Here is a 16,625-nt window from a genome sequence, read left to right on the forward strand (position 1 = left end):
CTAAATGACTAAAATTGTAAATGTAAAAATGAGACAATTCTTGACCCCCCAAATACTGCCTGTGCCCTTTCTTTCCTCTCTGTTATCTACAAGCATGTCTAAGAGATGAAGCCTTGTGTGTGCAAAACAAAGGGAGCTGTGTACTGCTGCCATGTTTATAGGACTTTATTAAGTGGAATGTATGATTTCCTTCCATTAAAAGGGTAAGCTTTTCTGAAGCTCCCTATTTGGACTGCCAGGTAGCCTAGTGGTTAGAGTGTTGGGCCACTAATCAAAAGTTTGGTAGATCAACACCCTAAGCTGACAAGGTAAAACTCTGTTGTTCTGCCCCTGAACAATGCAGTTAACCCATTGTTCCTAGGCAGTCATTGTAAACAAGAATTTGTTCTTATTAACTGACTTGCCTAGTTAAATAAAAAATAAAATAATTCTAATTTTGTTTTTTCTGGTTCCATATGCCTCCCCTTTCCCCCCACCCGCCTTGGGCCAGCTGATGATACATAGACCACCCTCCTCCAGTTCGCTGCAGTGGAATGACTGGCATGCATACGCCACCCAGAGAACCATCTGCCCCCTTTGAGTGGGCTAAGCCTCCAAGAGCGGAGTAGACCCTTAGGGGTAAAAAATTCCCCACACCAAAGAAAGAAAGAGAACAAATGCTTGAAAGTTGTTAAAAAATGGCCTGTCCTCATTTAACCCCCTCCTCTCTCACCCAGCATAACACAATCATCCCATTGGAATTCCTTACTGCTTTCTGATGTTGGGGGATGTGAATCAAGGCTTTATTATGAAGAGTAATACATTTTCTCCATGTCAGATATTGAAGGTGCCTTATTTGCTCGCTTAGCACAGATGTCCGTACAGTACATGTCCTCACATGGAAGTGGACAACACACTGGATCCAGAAAACATGCAGGAAGTTCACATTCCCATCCTTAAGGATCCTTTTTGAAGATGTCTCTGTCTGTTTGGCACAATAGAGATATAGGGTAGTGAGGAGAGATAGAGTAGGTGGAAGGTTGGAGGGAGATAAAGTCAGATGGTGTGGTTGAGAGTTACGGAGAGAAGGAGATGACTGGTTGGAGAGAGATGGATAGCGGACCTGTCAAAAATGCTGACCACACATTGCTACTTTTGCAAAGCATGTGCACAGATCATGCCATTAAAGCCCTTTGAATTGAGTTTAATTCTGGTGATAGCATGTCTTTAGTTGAAAGGTTGAACAGAATGCCTTAAATGAAAGTACACAGACTCATGCAGTAGGTTGGGCTGTAAACTGTAGATAGACATTTGGATTGGCGGTTCTGCACTGTCACCACCACCACAATGTGAAACAGAGGCCCAATGTAAAATATGTTTGAATTACTTTGTTGATAAGTGTTTATAAAGTTATTTTCATTCAACATGGCATAGTGTCAGAAGAAATATAATTACAATGTCCTTTATGGTTTCTGACACACACACACACACACACACACACACACACACACACACACACACACACACACAGTGCTTCTTTTCCTTCTCTTCCTGGAGTTCTGTTTTTTACACAGTCAATGCATCTGTTTGTGTGGATGCCCATATTTCATCCCCTGACACATGATGAGCTCTCCTTGCAAAAAGACTCCATTGTTCCTCTCTCAGCCAGCCAACTGATGAGCATCACAAGTAGAGGGGGAGCGGGATGAGAGGGGGGGGGTGAGAGAGTAATCATAAATACTTTTCCTGGGGTTCTTCTTGCAAGAGGGAGGAGAAAAGAGTCACCTTGAATAGATCGGTTGAGAATATCTGTATCAACTATTCACGCATACAGAATCACAAAAACAACACAGCCCAGACTGCTTCGTGTCTGTTTTTCCCATAGTTTAATAGAGAGAAGATGACTAAAGATTTAACTGCACAGTTAATGACCAAATACTTACAGAAATATGTGCTATGAGGCATATACATTTTTTTTTATTATAGCAAATGACTGTTTATGACAAACAGAAGTTGACAGAGCACTATACAGTAGTCCCTGTCAAACGTAGTGTTATTTAGTATGATACAATGCACCCCACACACTACATTTTTATGTCAATGAAGACAGAAGGTATATAGCAATATAAATTCATTGAGACTACTGTGCTGAATGTGATGTGCAATAAAATGAATGTGGAGCTGTGATTCAAGATAGACAGTGTTTCTCAAACATCCACCATTTTTATTGGTGTCTATCCAGTTAGAAGAATATTAACGTGGTTGACAAGTCAACACTTAGACAAGAAAGCCCTTTGTAATGCTAATAGAATTTATCAAGTGACTTATTGACTGACAAAAGTCCTAAACACCAAGCTAAACATTTCAACAGTCCTGACAGGGTTGGTAGAAATGCAGCCTCTCTTTCTGAGAATGATGATGGGATGCTAGTTGTATGTCCGATGTTCAACCAGGCAGGGCTCCATCTCAGAGAGGCCTGTGCTGACATGTTTCTTGCATCATTAATAAAAATGCTTTTGCAAGGGGGCTGCAAGCACAACAGGAACCTTTACGAGATCTTGAGCAGCAATCGTTCTCTCTCTCTCTCTCTCTCTCTCTCTCTCTCTCTCTCTCTCTCTCTCTCTCTCTCTCTCTCTCTCTCTCTCTCTCTCTCTCTCTCTCTCTCCTCTCTCTCTCTCTCTCTCTCTCTCTCTCTCTCTCTCTCTCTCTCTCTCCCTCTCTCCATGTGGTAAGTAAAAGGCTCAACTCGCGCATTGTTCTTAACAGACTTGCCTAGTTAAATAAAGGTTAAACAAAAAAATTAAATATTAAATTAACTTTTTACTTTCGGATTTGGTCCACCAGCTTCAAACAGCTGTAAAAATATTTTTTGTTTGTTATTGAAAATATATTTCACAGCGATTTAGATGGTACAGTGATTCCTTACACTATTCAGTGCTTGTTTTCTTACATAAACTGAAATTGAGCCAACAGTGCAGAATCTTTGCAACCAGGAGATGACAGAGTGATTTCTACTAGATGTAACACAGCCACAAAGTCAGAACAGCTTTCCCATTTTGACAACAGATGCCGCTCTGGCGGGAGAAATCAATAGGCGAATATCCTTTATCTCTCTCTCTCTGGCTGCCTCTGTATCTCCCTCTCCGTCTGTCTACCTCTGTCTCAGCCCCAGGTATGGTGGCGTGGCTTATTGAATGCAAATTAAACCAATTGTCCCTCATTTGAATCTGTTGTCATAACATTGCATTGAGGCCAATCAGTTGATGTCCAAGGACATATAACACTCCATCTCCATACACACACAAATATCACCTCTTATTTGCACTGTGAGGGAGCGAAATTATAATACAGATGGTGAGAGAAATGGAGAGAGTTGGAGTAGAGAAAGACAGAGGTAGAGAGGTAGAGATAGGTACATAGAGAGACAGGGAGAGAGAGGGAGAGAGGAAATAGAGATAGATAGAGAGGTAGAAATCCATAGAGTCAGGGAGGGAGAGGGGCTGGTGTTTCTGTGTAAACAGTGGTACAGTGGTAGGGTAGCTCATCCCCACTGGCAGTGGAGCTGCAGCGTTAGTGGGTCAGTGTGCCATCATCTCATTCATCAGCACTACAGCCAGCTCTCCTTGCTATTCTCTCGCTCCATCTCTCTCTTTCCACCCCTCCCTCCCACACACACTATTGCATGTAAGATGGCGCCGGAGAAGACGGCAGACGTTTTACGTGCCCTCAGCCGATTGTGTTTTTGTTCATTTATTTGCTTTGTTTGTAACTTATTTTGTACATAATGTTGCCGCTACCGTCTCTTATGTCCGAAAATAACTTCTAGACATCAGGACTGCGATTACTCACCATGGACTAGCAGAATCCTTTTTTTCATTTCATGACTCTGATGAGCCAGACGAGAAGGATATACTGATTCCTCGGGAACAGGCCCTGATCCCCGTGATCTGCGTGAAGAGGAAGTGGAGAAAGAGAGGCTGGAGAGCGGGCAGCCTTCTGAGAATTTGGAGGCGATCGAATAAACCCCCACTTCCCTCCATTCTATTAGCAATTGTGCAATCCTTTGAGAATAAAATTGCCAAGTTAGGTGGAAGATTAAACTACAAATGGGACATTAAAAACTGTAACATCTTCACGGAGTTGTGGCTGAACGATGACAATATCAACATACAGCTGGCTGGTTATACAATGTACCGGCAAGATAGAACAGCGGCGTCTGGTAAGACAAGGGGCGGCGGACTATGTATTTTTGTAAATAACAGCTGGTGCACGATATTTAAGAAAGTCTCGAGCTATTGCTCGCCAGAGGTAGAATATCTCCTGATAAACTGCCGACCACATTACCTACCGAGAGAGTTTTAATCTATATTCTTTGTAGCTGTTTACATTCCACCACAGTCAGAGGCTGGCACTAAGACAGCATTGAATGAGCTGTATTCCGCAATAAGCAAACAAGAAAACGCTCACCCAGAGGCAGCACTCCTAGTAGACTTTAATGCAAGGAAACTTAAATCCATTTTACCAAATTTCTATCGGCAAGTGAAATGTGCAACCAGAGGAAAAAGAACTCTGGACCACCTATACTCCACACACAGAGAAGCATACAAAGCTCTCCCTCGCCCTCCATTTGGTAAATCTGACCATAATTCTATCCTCCTGATTCCTCCTTACAAGCAAAAATTAAAGCAGGAAGCATCAGTGATTAGATCAATAAAAAAGTGGTCAGATGAAGCAGATGCTAAGCTACAGGACTGTTTTGCTATCACAGACTGGAACATGTTCTGGGATTCATCCAATGGCATTGAGGACTACACCACATCTGTCATTGGCTTCATCAATTAGTGCATCGATGACGTCGTCCCCACAGTGACCGTACGTACATACCCCAACCAGAAGCCATGGTTTACAGGTAGCATCGCACTGAGATAAAGGCCAGAGCTGCCGCTTTCAAGGAGCGGGACTCTAACCCAGAAGCTTATAAGAAATCCCGCTATGCCCTCCGACAAACCATCAAACAGGCAAAGCCTCAATACAGGACTAAGATCGAATCGTACTACACTGGCTCTGATGCTCGTCGGATGTGGCAGAGGGAAGCACAGCTGAGAGCTGCCTAGTGACACAAGCCTACCAGACGAGCTAAACTACTTCTATGCTCGCTTCAAGACAAATAACACTGAAACATACATGAGAGCACCAGCTGTTCCGGATGACTGTGTGCTCACGCTCTCCGCAGCCAATGTGAGTAAGACCTTTAAACATGTCCACATTCACAAGGCCTCAGGGCCAGACGGATTACCAGGACGTGTACTGGAAGCATTCGCTGACCAATTGGCAAGTGTCTTCACTGATATTTTCAACCTCTCCGAGTCTGTAATACTAACATGTTTTAAGCAGACCACCATAGTGCTTGTACCCAAGAATACTAAGGTAACCTGCCTAAATGACTACTAACCCATAGCACTCACGTCTGTAGCCATGAAGTGCTTTGAAAGGCCGGTCATGGCTCACATTAACACCATAATCCCAGAAACCCTAGACCCACTTCAATTTGCATACAGCCCCAACAGACCCACAGATGATGCAATCTCTATTGCACTCCACACTGCCCTTTCCCACCTGGACAAAAGGAACACCTATGTGATTGACTACATCTCAGCGTTCAACACCATAGTGCCCTCAAAGCTCATCAATAAGCTTTGGACCCTGGGACTAAACACCTCCCTCTGCAACTGGATCCTGGACTTCCTGGCGGGCCGCCCCCAGGTGGTAAGGATAGGTAACAACTCATCCGCTACGCTGATCCTCAACACCGGGGCCCCTCAGGGGTGTGTGCTCAGTCTCTTCCTGTACTCCCTGTTCACTCATGACTGCACGGCCAGGCACGAATCCAACACCATCATTAAATTTACCGATGACCTAAATTTGCCGATGACCCAACAGTGCTAGGCCTGATCACCGACAATGACGAGACAGCCTATAGGGTGCCAGGACAACAACCTCTCCCTCAACGTGATCAAGACAAAGGAGATGATTGTGGACTACAGGAAAACGAGGACTGAGCACACCCACATTCTCATAGACGGGCTGCAGTAGAGCAGGTTGAGAGCTTCAAGTTCCTTGGTGTCCACATCACCAACAAACTAACATGGTCCAAGCACACCAAGACAGTGGTGAAGAGGGCACGACAAAACCTATTCCCCCTCAGGAGACTGAAAAGATTTGGCATGGGTCCTTAGATCCTCAAAAGGTTTTACAGCTGGGGTAGTGAGTACGGCCCAGTACATCACTGGGGTCAAGCTTCCTGCCATCCAGGACCTCTATACCAGGCGGTGTCAGAGGAAGGCCCTAAAAATTGTCAAAGACTCCAGCCACCCTAGTAATAGACTGTTCTCTCTGCTACCACACAGCAAGCGGTATCGGAGCACCAAGTCTAGGTCCAAGAGGCTTCTAAACAGCTTCTACCCCCAAGCCATAAGACTCCTGAACATCTAGTCAAATGGCTACCCAGACTATTTGCAGTGCCCCCCCCCACCCCCTCTTTACACCACTGCTACTCTCTGTTGTCATCTATGCATAGTCACTTTAATAACTCTACCTACATGTACATACTACCTCAACTAACCGGTACCCCTGCACATTGACTCTGTATCGGTACCCCCCTGTATATAGTCTCGCTATTGTTATTTTACTGCGGCTCTTTAATTACTTGTTACTTTAATCTCTTATTCTTATCCATATTTTTTTGAAACTGCATTGTTGGTTAGGGGCTCGTAAGTAAGCGTTTCACTGTAAGGTGAATACAACACCTGTTGTATTCGGAGCGTGTAACTAATAAAATTTGATTTGACATACTGACTCTGCACTCTAATTTGGTTATCCACAGAGAGACACTGAGAGATGCAGAGGAGGATGGTGACATGGTAAACAGAGGTGATGGTTGTTAATGTAGTAATGATAAAAGAGGGTTGAATGTGCTCGCCTGTATTTTCTGCAAGAAAAACAAGAGTGGAAATATTGCCTTTAAAAGGTGTATAGACGATAAAGTGTGATTGGATTGAACCCTGGCCTTTATAAGTGCTATAACAGCAGACATACAATAAATGTTGGTTCTTTCTGGGCATATAATCAGGAGAGATGAAGAAATGGAGCCCTATGGTGATGAGAGGAAATTTGATTAGACATACTTTTTGTTATCCCTTGCTATCTTTTTTTTCTCTTGGCCAACTGGGTGTTTTTTGTATTTCTGTGTTGAAGTGACACCGGTTCATGGATCCTGGTACAAAGATACCCTGACAAATAATCTCACTGTTGGAGAAGGGCAATAAACCACTGTGTTAAATTGCATAACAGATTTTGTGGAATGAAAGAGAGACAGACATTAGACCACACACCCATGTGTCCGCTAGTAACAGAGAAACAGCCTGCAGATCAAGTGCTGCACAGCTGCTTCTAAAACATATAAAACACACACACACACAGCTATGTCTTCATATACTTGTGAGGACTTTTTGGGGACCAACAAATGATTCCCATTCAAAATGCTAACTTTAACCCTTAACTTTAACCTGTAAACCCTAACTCCTAACCCTAACCCTTACTAAAAGCTAACCCCTAAGCCTAAAATAGCCTTTTTACAAGTGAGGACTGGAAAAATGTCCCCACTTCTATGAATTTTAGTTGGTTTACTATTCTTTTGAGCACTTTTGGTACTCACAAGTATAGTAACCCTAACTCATACCCTAAACCTAACCACTTACCCTAACCCTAAAGCTAACCCCTAAGCTTTGTCCTCATGGGGACGTGGGAAATGTCCCCACGAAGGAGAATTTTCCTTGTTTTACCATCAGGATTATAGGTCCCCCCAAGGATATAAGTACAACCCCCCTCACACACACACAGTATGAGTGGGGTGTGTTCAGTACTGGGAGTGTGTTTTTGGCTGGGTAGTTGGCTGTGACCTCTGCTGCAGCATGCATGCCAGAGTTTTGTGTGTCTGTGCTCTGTGAGATCATCACTCTGAGCCCCCTTCAGTTGTCCCCTCTTCATTCCCTGCTTTCTGGTTGGCTGAGCTCCTCCCCTCTAGCCCTGCCACTGAGACTCTATTGTGATGCAGATTTGGGGGATTGGGATGGAGGGATAGAGAGATGGGGGATGGTAGGACAGGGGGTGGGTAGAGGCGCTCTCTGTGAGTGTTTTCGGGTGGTGTTACTGTTAAGTGTGACCTGGCAACTCTGCTTGGCTGGGTGTCTGGCGTGGTCTGGGGGAGGGGAGAGACAGAGACAGAGAGGGATATCTACAATTCTCCTCCTCTCAGCAATCCTTCACTCTGTATGCATGACTCAAACATCAAGCATCTCTCTCTCTCAGACCCTCACCATCACCTCCCCATCTTGGAAATAAGAACAATGTCTTGTGGGTGTGTACACAGACTCGTTTTTCAGAACATCATACATGTAGTGGTGTAGAAATGCTCTCAAAAGGAGAAAAAATTGCTTCTTAATAGTAGAATTCAAATAATGATCTCAATTCCAGCTCAAAGGTTGTGTTGTTGTTGTTGACTTAAAGTGTAATATCTAATGAAACAGGATTAAAGCCATACGTAGGAGAGAGGGTTCTCTCAATGTGATTTCCGTGTAGTTTTGAAAGGCTAGAAAAGACTATTGAGAATTTTTTGCTCTACTGAGACAGAATTCTGGTTGTTTGTGTGTGTGTGTGTGTGTGTGTGTGCATGTGTGTGTGTTTTCTGTCTGTGTAGGTACATGTATGTGTCTGTCTATGCATGTTTGTGTGTGTTGTGTTGTGGGGTGGGGGGGCTGTCTGGTTCTTATAACGTCTGCAGCTTAAACTCTGCCCAAGCTCTTCCCAGCTGTCGGAGAGTAATCCAGTCCCCCCTCTCTCTCTCCCTCTCTCTCTACCCCTCTTTCCTTCTCTCTGACTGTCTCTCTGTCTCTCTCTCTCTCTTCTCTCTCTCTCAGATTCAGATTTAGATACACTTCATTAGCATGGATGAAAAAGCCACTGTTGCTAAAGCGAACTGAGATAATGGCATCAACAATAACAGTAAAAATTATAATAAGTTTCAAGTTTTATTAGTCGTATGTACGGGATACATATGGTATACGTCGTCCAATAATAGGCTTACTTTCAGCTTCCTTCTCGACAATAAGAACATAAAGTAAATAACAGTAAATAGCAGTAGAATGATGCCGCGTGCCTTCCCCAGGCACAGTTTTTAGATAGAGGATAGATACATTTGTTTATTAGTCACATTAGTCACAAGGTCGCAGATATAATCGCAGGGTACAGTGAAATTCAGAACGCTGTGGCGTCTTTAGAACATTGATAACAATGGCAATGACACGACCGAGTGATGGAGGTGCAACCCATGAATTCCATAACACTCAGATACATACTGACAACCTAAAGGCATGGAATATTCATTTTTTATTAGGTATCAAACCCACCTCCCTGTTGTGAGCATCTTCTCTCCACTCACAGGTTTAGGCGGTTGCTTGGATAACTCAGATGTCACTCATGCAAAGGAGGTTAGGAGGAGTCTCCAGCCTGGAGGGCTGCTGGGTGCCCTCAACTCTTCTCTCCTCTCCTCTCCTTCCCTCTCCTCTCCTCGTTAGATTAATAACACCACGAGTGGCAGCCTGCGAGCTGGGGCTTGTTCAACGCTCACACATGTTCGGCTAGCATTGACCTCCACTAGCCTGGCATGGCTAGCCATTGCTAGCTAGCTCTGTCTGTCTGCCTACTGGTGGACTGATTGGAGGTGATTGATTATCCATTGATCAGTAGTAAAGGGGCAGGCTGGAGGTGGTGATGGGGGGACGGGGGTATATTTACAGCCATGACTCATCAGAGAATAGGTGCAGTCAGACCCCAGAGGATTTACTGTTTCTGCCCATACATTCACTCCTTGTCAGAGCTTGAGGAACAGCCCTGACACACAGACACATAAAAACACAGCTGGGTGAGTATATCTCCGGCTGACAGGTACAATATGAGAGGCACTTGCTAATATAACAGGAAGAGAGACATACGTCTTATGGTTCCGAAGGAACACAGTGTCACTTTCTTTGCCAATGTATTCCTTCCTCCAGGGCTGACTTAACAAGGTCATTATGGGTTAGATATGATGTGATTGTGTGACTGTGACAGGAGATCAATGGGAGAGAAGTTAGGGGACTCCCCACGTGACCAATGGAGGGGGATCAGGATCAAGGGGGGACCTGTCACCTGAGGCCTTGTATTAGGTATGGGGGCGGGGGGGGGGGACAGGGTGTAGGAGTCAACTACTCTCTGAGGGTGGTGGGGTGGGATTTGGGGTTGTGTAACAGCTGGAACATGTGATCTGGTGGTCCTTGAGGACATGCGTAACCCCGGCACCCCTGGGCTGGGCTGGGCTGGGCTGGGCTGGGCTGGGCTGGGCTGGGCCAGACAGCAGTAAGCCGATCAGCCTGAGGACCAAGGATCTGTGGTGGGGCAGATAATCTGATTGAATCCAATGACATTGAATGTGATAAATATAGACGGCCATAATATGATGTGATCTCCTTCCCCATATTGATGCAATGCGACGATTTAGGTCTATAGATGTGTATGTGTAACAAACATGGCCATGTGACATGCACAAAGTGGAGATGATCAGCTTGGTGCATGTATATGACTGGAGAAATTGGATTTCCCTCCACAACATGTGGCCTGATTTCTGGGACTCGATGCATGAGTTATGAAGGGGTTTATGAAGAGTGGTGTAATATCTTGGTTGATAAAATCTGGAATGCAAGTTAGGTGATCTGTGGACGCTATAAGGTCCACTGTGATGTGGAGGTGTTCTGGATGAAAGGGATCTGTCATCTCTGTGTATGATTGATGTTGATGTGGCAGGTTTTGGGGAGAGCTCCGTTTTCCTCCACTGACCCAACAGGAGCTCGTTCCTAAACATTCCAGTGTATCCAATGTTTCCCTAACTTACAAATGTGGATGTAACCAGATCCACCTTTCTCTTACATGGAGCTACTTTCCACTTCCCTGAGAGAGGAGGAGGTATAGCAGAAATTACCAGGCTGAGAATTCTTTTTTTCTTCATTCCACATTTCATTCTCCAAGAGAAGCAGCATCATATGTATTCACTCAGCTCAGCTCTGTTCAACACAACCTGCAACACACACACATGCACACAAGCTCAGACTAACTAACGGGATAATAAATGTATCACTGGTGGAGGGGCATGTAATAAAGAGAAGGAAAGGGCGTAGTGTCTTATTTAACTAGCCTGTCTGGTTTTATGTTGTGTTTAGAATGCTCAGGGGATTTGTTTACACAGATTGATGGGGCTGTCTGGGAAAGTTGGTTAGGAGGAGTAGGTGAGTTTTCCCTCCTAATGGGCTGGGCGACCCCTGGCTCCTTAAGGCCAGGCTGACCTGTAGTAATTAATGACCAGCCCAGAGGTGCAGCTAGAGGAGCCTTATCTCACCTTGTGAGGCTGTCATTAAACACACTGCTCTCTGAAGGGGAGGGGCATGCTCCAAGGTAACACAACTACCTGTCACAGCGGTTTGTGTTTGTTCTCATGCATGCATGCACACACTCACATACACACACACACTCACATACACACTCACATACACACACACTCACATACACATGAAAGGTTGTCTCGGGGCATCAGCTGGACATAAGTTGAGCCGAGGAATGAAAATGTCACATCAAGGTAAAGATTTGTCAAGGTAACAGTGCTGGTATCCCCTTTCCCTTTACCTCCCACAATGGTGTGTGTACATTCTCTCAGAGCGGTGTCACACCACACTCCCAGGGTATCTTGGGGCACAACAAGTTGGCTTTACATTGAGTAAAGAGAGTTTATGGGCCATGTGCCTTAGCACTCAGAGCTGTCAACAAACAAAAACAGGACAGAGAAAGGAGGGCATTCTTACTGCTGGAAACTCAGTATCAAACCCTGTTAGCGGGGCCATCTGACCTGACCAGGAAAAACTCCCCATTTGAGCTTAGTCATTCTCACTGCTGGTATGGTCAATCTGAAGAGAGGGAAACCTATAAAAAAGGCTTAAAGTGGTTGGTGCCAGCCTCACAGTAATCGGCCGGTGTGTGAGACAGTGAGATTGTGACTGTTTCTGTGACGTATCGCCTTGTTATTCCAAGCAGAGCAAAGGGAAATGTCTCATTGTTAATATGTGCTGAGTGTCAGGGATGGGTAATACAGCAGTCCAACCGGCAGCAGCTGCATGGGAACCATGCTTTGGGTGGCCAGCGGAAATCAATATGAATATGTACCTTTCAGATGGGGGAAACAGATGTGTGGAGGGCAGTGGTGAGTAAGACAACTACCTACCTCTCCTTACTGCTGATGTGTTACTGAAAAAGTATTGAGCCCAATCTCCCATATTTTATTTTGAATTCAACCTTTATTAACATATTCTATCTAACTAGATACTCCAGCTATCCATAAAATACCTTTATCTCACCCTTTGTTAACCCACTAGAATTTATTGACACACCGGTACGTCAATCTAAGTAACATCATTTAAAAAAATCTCCATCAAAATCTGTCAGTTTAAGCTAGAGACCTCTGTGTCACGACACCGACGGATGGTGGCGCTCCTCCTCGCCCGGGCGGGGCTCGGCGGGCGTCGTCACCGGCCTACTAGCTGCCATCGATCCTCTGTTTCACTTTCTGTTGGTTAGGTCTAGGTTAGGCACACACCTGTTTTGTTTTAGTTGTTAGTGGGGGGGGGGCTAGGTAGGTTTGTGTTTTGTGCGTGATTGTCTATGTCAGGACTGATGTCGTTTCGAGGAATGTTATTTTCCCTCTGCCTGTGTTTTGTTTGCCGCAGAGGTTTTGTGGGCTGCGTCCCTGCTTAGTGGTTAAGCGGGGTGTTTTTTGGAGCATTTGTTTGAATGCGCCCTGCCCTACTGTGTTCAGACATGTGGATGCCCATTAAAGTGTGTTCACGGATTTTCTGTCTCCTGCGCTTGACTCTGCCTCTCCTGCTTCCTTGAGCCAACCTTGACAGAATCACGCACCAAATTAATGGAGTCAGCAGGAGCTTCAGCGCCAGCCCCATCCATGGAGGAAAGGGTTGTCCAACATTCCGCCCTGCTCCACCGTCTGGGCACCGCCATGGACCAGGTGTTGGCGCGCATTGGGGAGTTGGGACCGAAGCGCTCCCGGCCCCACTAACGGTTCAACAGCCGGCACCCCAACCAGCACCCACAGCACCCAGTACCAGTGGGGTGAAACTCGGCCCCCCCCAGGGAGTACGATGGGACGGCCGCTGGGTGTAAGGGCTTCCTCCTCCAGTTGGAATTATACCTGGTGACCGTTCGTCCCCTCCCTCAGGGGAGGAGAGTGTCAGCGTCCTCGTCTCGTGTCTCACGGGTAGAGCCCTGGTATGGGCCAACGCTGTGTGGGACAGTTCGGACTCAGCCAGGGACAACTACCCGAAGTTCACCCGCCGTTTCCGGTCAGTGTTCGATCATCCCCCGGAGGGTTGAGTGGCGGGTGAGCGGCTATTTCACCTGAGACAGGAGACGAGGACCGCGCAGAACTTTGCTCTAGAGTTCCGGACCCTGGCCGCTGGAGCTGGGTGGAATGAGAGGGCCCTTATAGATCACTACCGGTGTAGTCTGAGGGAGGACGTCCACCGGGAGTTAGCCTGTCGGGACACGACCATCACCCTGGACCAGCTGATTGACCTGTCCATCCGACTGGACAATCTGCTGGCCGCCCGCGGGCGTCCGAACCGGGCCCTGCTCATTCCACCTTCCAGCCCTCCTGCTCCCACGCCTATGGAGATGGGGGGGCTGCAGCCAGGAAGACTGGAGGGGGAGTCCGCTCCTGCACCTCCTGTGGTCGCAGAGGGCACACTGTGGACCGGTGCTGGAGAAGCTCACCAGGGAGTCCAGAGGGCAGGCAGAGCACTCCTTTGACATCTCAGGTGAGTCAGCACCATCCTCACCCAGAGCCCCCTGTCAGTCACATGTATGCGTTAGTGTCCTTTCCTTGTTTTTCTCTACACTCCCGGCTTAAGGCGCTAGTCGATTCAGGCGCGGCAGGGAGTTTTATGGACTGTGGGGTCGCTGCTAAGTTAGGGATTCCCCTGGTCCAGTTGGACCAACCCTTCCCTGTGCACGCCTTAGACAGTCGACCACTAGGGTCAGGGCTGGTCAGGGAGGTCACTGTGCCACTGGTCATGGTAATGCGGTGGGGTCATGAGGAGAGTATCAGTCTCTTCCTCATTGATTCCCCGGCGTTTCCAGTGGTTCTAGGGATCCCCTGGCTAGCCACTCACAACCCTAAGATTTCGTGGAGACAGAGGGCTCTTAAGGGGTGGTCAAAGGAGTGCTCGGGCAGATGCATAGGAGTTTCCGTCGGTGAGACTACGGTGGAGAGTCCAGACCAAGTCTCTACCGTGCACATTCCCTCAGAGTATGCCGATTTGGCTGTCACCTTCAGTAAAACGAAGGCGACCCAATTACCACCTCATCGACGAGGAGACTGTGCGATAAACCTCCAGGTGGGCACTGCACTTCCCCGTTGTCACGTGTATCCCCTGTCTCAGGAGGAGACAGTGGCTATGGAAACATACGTCACTGAGTCCTAGAGGCAGGGATACATTCGGCCATCCAACTCACCCGTCTCCTCGAGCTTCTTTTTTTGTGAAGAAGAAGGGAGGTCTGCGCCCGTGCATTGACTATAGAGGTCTAAATTCTATCACGGTGGGTTTCAGTTACCCACTACCTCTCATCGCCACGGCGGTGGAGTCATTTCACGGGCGCGCTTCTTCACCAAATTGGATCTCAGGAGTGCGTATAATTTGGTGCGTATCCAAGGAAGGGACGAGTGGAAAACTGCATTTAGTACCACATCTGGCCATTATGAGTACCTCGTCATGCCGTATGGGTTAAAGAATGCTCCCGCAGTCTTCCAATCCTTTGTGGACGAGATTCTCCGGGACATGCTCGGTCAGGGTGTAGTGGTGTACATCGATGATGTTCTGATCTACTCCACTACACGTGCTGCGCACGTGTCTCTGGTGCGTAAAGTGGTTGGGCGACTGGTGGAGCATGACCTATACGTCAAGGCTGAGAAATGTGAGTTTTCCAAGCCAGCCGTCTCTTTTCTGGGGTATCGCATTTCCACATCCGGGGTGGTGATGGAATGTGACCGCATTTCGGCCGTGCGTAATTGGACAACTCCCACCACGGTGAAGGAGGTGCAGTGGTTTTTGGGATTTGCCAATTACTACCGGAGGTTTATCCGGGGCTTTGGGCAGGTGGCGGCTCCCATTACCTCACTGATGAAGGGGGGCCCGGTGCGGTTGCGGTGGTCAGCGGAGGCAGACAGGGCCTTTAGTCGTCTGAAGGCTCTGTTCACCGATGCTCCAGTGCTGGTACATCCGGATCCCTCTTTGCCATTCATAGTGGAGGTGGATGCGTCCGAGGCTGGGGTAGGAGCCGTGCTATCACAGCGCTCGGGCACGCCCCCAAAGCTTCGCCCCTGTGCTTTCTTCTCTAAGAAGTTGAGTCCACCGGCGCGTAACTATGGGGGACAGGGAGTTGCTGGCTGTGGTAAGAGCCCTGAAGATGTGGAGACATTGGCTTGAGGGGGCGCGTCACCCTTTTCTCATCTGGACTGACCACCATAATCTGGAGTACATCCAGGCGGCGAGGAGACTGAACCGATGAGAAAAGGGTGACCACTCCCATCAAGCGATGAGGGCGATGTTCTTTACGCGATTTCAGTTTACAATCTCGTACATCCCAGGTTCCCGGAACACTAAGGCCTACGCATTGTCTCGTCTCCGTGACACCGAGGAATGGTCCACCGATCCCACTCCCATACTTCCAGCCTCCTGCCTGGTGGCACCGGTGGTCTGGGAGGTGGACGCGGATATCGAGCGGGCGTTACGGGCGGAACCTACTCCTCCTCAGTGTCCCGTGGGTCATAAGTACGTCCCGCTCGGTGTCCGCGATCAGTTGATTCAGTGGGCGCACACGCTACCCTCCTCGGGTCACCCAAGGATTGAGCGGACAGTGCGAGGTCTTAGTGGGAAATACTGGTGGCCCACCTTGGTGAAGGACGTGAGGTGCTATGTCTCCTCCTGTTCGGTGTGCGCCCAGAGTAAGGCTCCTAGGCACCTGCCTAGAGGGAAATTACAACCCCTCCCGGTTCCACAGCGACCATGGTCCCACCTGGCGGTGAATTTCCTCACCGATCTTCCGCCGTCTCAGGGCAACACCGCGATCCTGGTCATTGTGGACCGGTTCTCTAAGTCCTGCCGTCTGCTCCCTTTACCCGGTCTTCCTACGGCCCTGCAGACCGCGGAAGCTCTATTCACCCACGTCTTCCGGCACTACGGGGTGCCTGAGGACATCGTCTCAGATCGAGGCCCCCAGTTCACGTCCCAAGAGTGGCGGGCATTTATGGAGCGACTGGGGGTTTCGGTCAGTTTGACCTCATGTTTTCACCCCGAAAGTAATGGGCAGGTAGAGAGGATAAATCAGGAGGTGGGCAGGTTTCTGCGGTCCTACTGCCAGGACCGGCCAGGGGAGTGGGCGAGGATCGTGCCATGGGCCGAGATGGCTCAGAACTCTCTTCGCCACTCCTCTACCAA

This window comes from Salmo trutta, chromosome 33 (assembly GCF_901001165.1).
Source record: "Salmo trutta chromosome 33, fSalTru1.1, whole genome shotgun sequence".
Taxonomy (NCBI): Eukaryota; Metazoa; Chordata; class Actinopteri; order Salmoniformes; family Salmonidae; genus Salmo; species Salmo trutta.